Here is a 4,828-nt window from a genome sequence, read left to right as displayed (position 1 = left end):
CAGCAGAATCAGACTTAAAGTTACAGCCGTGACCAGGTTTACTTCTATGCTGGGACTGAACCAGCAGACACTATCAAGTGAGCATGTTCAAACTGCTTCTTTTCCTTACTGCTTCGCTTTGCAATTTCTCACTATATTTAAGAGCAGCCACAGGACAGATTAAATGCCCACGATATCACATTAGAAAAACTTCAAAGACGCAACTGGAAGTTATTCTGCTTCTGCATTGGAACCTCCTTGAAAAAGCTCCTGTTCTGAAGAGATAAGAGCACAGCTTTGATTTTAAGCCTTCTGTATTGCTTAGCATGTTTGTATATTAAAGTGACGCAGCCTGAAGTTTTCGGATTTCATGGCAAGCCCTGAGACAACAAAAATCACATACCTCTTTATCAGGAGTATGTAGTGAAGCAACTTATGCAACAGAGCTTAATACTTTGGAAAGTTCCCAAAAATATTCAGCCTTTAACTTCCAGGAGTTTAAACAGAAATTTAAGCAAACCTGAGCCAATGTTTCTAAAGAAAAACAGATTTGAAATTCAGAGAAACCTAATATATCATAAAGGCTTTTCATGCTTTCATTTTGCCGGGAGGTTTCTGTTTGGCAGAACAGCAAGTGCTGGCAGTGCCCCAGGACCTGGACCACTGCTTTAAGCCATCGACCTCAGGCACATCAACCCAAACCCTTCCACCCTTCTGTGTGCCTGGCACGGTAAGTTTGTTGAAATCTGTCATCCACGTGCCTCGGCTGAAGACAAACGAGCCATAACCACCCTCGTGTGTCCTATCCACAGAAAGCAAATCTGAGACACGGAGAAAACGTGTGTTTTGACTGAGGTTGCACAGCACACTGGTGGAGGAGCTAAGAAGTCAGACCCCCAACTCATAACCATCACCCCACGGCTGCTGGGCAAGCGCAGGGCCACAGCTGCTGGAAAAGACCCTTCCAGGCCTATATCCAATGGAGTTATTCCCACACAGCGTGTTCTGTATACCCTGCAGACATCAGCTCAGGAGCAGTTGTGCATCCTTTACTCCAGGGAACACGTATCATCTTGGATCATCACTTTTCTGCACTTCAGCACACAATGCAACTTGTGAGAAGAATAATATTGCTCAGATTTTCATCAAAAGTAACAGCAAAGTATAATATGGCTGTTCCCTATGAACCAGATTAACACAGCTAACAAGCAGCTTATCTCAGAGCCTTCACTTTCAAAAACTCATTGAAATACCTGCCTCTTGTAAAACTCATGTTTTTCTGATTCAGTTAGCTGACAGCCTCTGAGGTACAGAGTTGGAAGTTGGTGAGATCAAGATTATTTTCCCAGCAAAAAGAGGTGGTAGCAAATCTTTCTTTTGCTGTCACTCGGTTTCTGATTTATTATTTTCTGTATTAATTAACTTTCTTTTCCCAAACTCTTAGGCACTTGGTCTCTTCAGCAAGATGCTGTGCTCTGTCTTTCAGCCTGGTGCTGTGCCCTAACTTCGGTATCCCCCACTGAGGATGGACAAACTCGGGGTTTCCCTCTCCCCCTCTTCATTACCTGTACTCCTACCTGTACAAGCACTATTCTCTCTCCTGTTGTTTTTTCATGCCACACAACTGATGGAAAACATAACAGCTTAAAGCACACCGAGCTGGACCACAAACAGGCTCCACTAGTAGAGTCTGGACTGCTACCAGAGGCACACACAGCACTGTGCACTGAACGTGCAACGAATACCATCTGCCGTCCCGAGGATTTACAAATCCCACCTCTCCTGCAGTGCCGTTCCTTGCTGCTGTATACTTCTAAGTCCTTATAAAATAAACAACTTTTTCCCCCCAGCAGAATGCGTGTATTAAACCAACACATTCCTTGTGCTTAGACCCTACACCTGAGCTCGTACTGTGTCTGGTACAGTTTGAGGCAGGAGAAACGATGTACAGATTGCACAGCAGACACAGATTTGCTGAGAGGCGTGAACAAGCAGACGTACTTCAAGGTAAAATTTCAAAACATGCAGGTGCCATCAAAGAAAGCAGAGCCCAGAACAAGAGAGGCAGATCAGCAGCGTAACTGGGGATGGCTCTCAGATAAAGTTGCATGGGCTGAGGTCTCTACCGACACGTTTCTAAGACAACTCCGTCCACATCACTGTCACTAACTTTACCGCCAGTGACAGTATTGCTTTCTTGAAATTTTGCCTGCTTTAATGCTGCTCTCTTGTTTCCACCCCCCCCTGCTGCTAATTATTCCATCCGGATCTTTTTCACAGAATTATTCCTGTTATGTTCCATGAGGGTTTCATACTGGTTGTCCAAGGCAAGGATCATGGCCGAGTCCCACTCATAAAAACCAAATCGGCTGTAACCTTTGTGCTGATACTTGCCAATCTACTGCCATAGCTTTCTGAACTAAAATCCAAGACAGACAGCTTTAACATTTATTGGGGGATATTCACACAGTGGTGCAAGACAAAGCAGCAGAAGCACAGCTCTTCATCTTCTCCCACAAGTCCTCCTCTCAGTCCCTTACCCCAGAGAGCAGAACCCCAGTACTATTCTTAGAAAGACGTATCCAGCATGTTATCTCCGACCTGGCTCTGCTTACTGTACTTGATACCTAAACCATGCCTAAATCTTCCCCGTTCTTCGAGCACATCATCTAAAGATGCACTTGCTTTTAAACCCACCTAGATAACACATACCTTCCAGGCATTGCATGATCTCAACTACTGGATCACCCTTCACGCTGTCATCTAGCTTTAGTGCCAGCCTTTCAAAATGCCACTGCAATACTGCTTCTCTGCCAACACCACTGTAAACTCTTTATTTTGAGCAGAAGTATATGCTAAAAGGATGAACTGTGGTGAAACCAAAAGAGAAGAGCAGAGTGGGAAAATATGCTACTTGAAGTGTCTCAACAGATAGGACAAAAATGTGAGAAAATAATTTAGATCAGGAAACTGCTGGAGTCAAGGCTCTCTGCACCAAAAAGTGGGCTGCTCCTTGGCAACTGAAGTTGGGACACAAACAGAGAATAAGAAAATAACATCTGAAAGAATCCCAGTGTTGTGAGTACGGCTGAAAGAAATGGTGCCAACACTGAGCAAAAAAAGGATAAAACAGGATTTGGGAATGTTGTGGGTGTGACAGAAGCTAATCTAAATACAGAAAAATAAAATACCAACAGGAAATGTTGGGGGACAAAAAACTGGCAGACACACAGTGTGTAGAAGACTGAGAAACCGATTTTGGAGCCAACACACTGGTACAGCGCTGCAGCCTAAGAATAATGAGATTATTCCGGGAGAAAGTATACGCAGGGAGGAGAAGGGTAGACAAAAGGGAAGCCCAACCACCAAAAAGCTTGTTACAGAAAAGATAAATGTTAAGAGACAACTTTAAAGATAGCTTTGATGAAGAAGTTAAAAGAAGTTAGAGGTACTCAAGGCACTTTGTAAATGAGAGAACATCATCAATTGCCTAAACATGGAGACACCTGACTTCTCAACACTCATTCATTACAGTGCCTTTCAGTGATGGGTGTCCAAAGATCGAAGCACCAGGCTACAGTTACATACAAAACGTCACCCCGTTTCCCCGAAGAGAAAGAAAATCATAGATTAGAAGTTAATGCTGCTGCTAAGGGCATCACCAACTTCTGGGAGGCTTTCTGCAGGCAAATCCCCAGGTTCGGGGATTATTCAGTGCCCTGAGAGGTATTAAGTCACCACATGAACTTAAGAGTCTATCGATTCCCTGTTTTCTGAGAAAAGCTTACTTGGTTGGGATGAGTACTGATAAGAGCACTAAGCTGGACTTCACTCAAAAAGAAACCTGCAGTTAAAGGTAGCTTCGCCAGCTGCACAGCAACATAAAAAGCCCAGTGCCGATCCCTCTCTCGGTGTATATGCCAGCTCAGTAGTTCAAAAACAGATTAGTTTGCCTTGCTTGGCCTTTTGATTGAATCTTGGCTATTTTTAATCCATCCCTTTACAGAAAAGAGAAAATCCCCTGCAAAATAAATACGGAGAATGAACCTTACCTGAAAGCGTTACGGATACTTATATATAAACCCAAAAATATCCTAGAATGAAAATGCATGAATCTGAGAGCAAATTAAACTGATGAGCTAAACTGAACACAGGTGTTGCTTTTGTAGGCAAAAGCGCTGCTTTAAGGAAACATTTAATTTCGTTTGAGCCTAGAGGCTCCACAAAATGTCAGAACAAAACATATAAACAAAAAGCCCGAAAAAATTTAATCAGGGTTACTTCTGAACTTCTTACCTCTTCTTATGAGTCCATAAACTCTCTTCCCTATACATGTAGATGCAATATTTTCAAGAAGAGCATTTTAGTGAACTGGCAAATTGAATTTGCAAGAGCAATGACCGTAGGAAATCATGACAAAATGCTTCACATTTCCTGACACTTAAAAAAATACTCTGCTTCAACAAAGTCTGTTTTTCCAAAGTTTTGCAATAAACTGTACAGCTTGGAAATAAGGTAGAAATCAAAAGGGATTAATGAATTCAAATACAAAATCATGTAACAAATGTTTTCATTAGATACAGTTGTGAGAGATTATATTTTTAAAGAACTGCAGATTAAAGTACCTGAAAGTGGAATCGTTAATCCCAGCAATTAAAGTAATAAAGAAACAAAATTAAATTTGGCTTGATTGTATTCCACTGGGTAAAAAGCTCTTTCACAAGGAGCTGCTAGTTCGCCTACGTCCATACATAATTATTCTGGAGAGCTGGTAAGTAGATAGCTTGGGTTTCTCTCCCATGAAGGTTATTTTGGTCACTATTCAAGTTTCACATACACATGAGGAACT

This window comes from Phaethon lepturus, unplaced genomic scaffold (assembly GCF_000687285.1).
Source record: "Phaethon lepturus isolate BGI_N335 unplaced genomic scaffold, ASM68728v1 scaffold7231, whole genome shotgun sequence".
Classification (NCBI taxonomy): Eukaryota; Metazoa; Chordata; class Aves; order Phaethontiformes; family Phaethontidae; genus Phaethon; species Phaethon lepturus.
The sequence above is the reverse complement of the archived record's forward strand: the minus strand, read 5'-3'. Positions refer to the sequence as shown.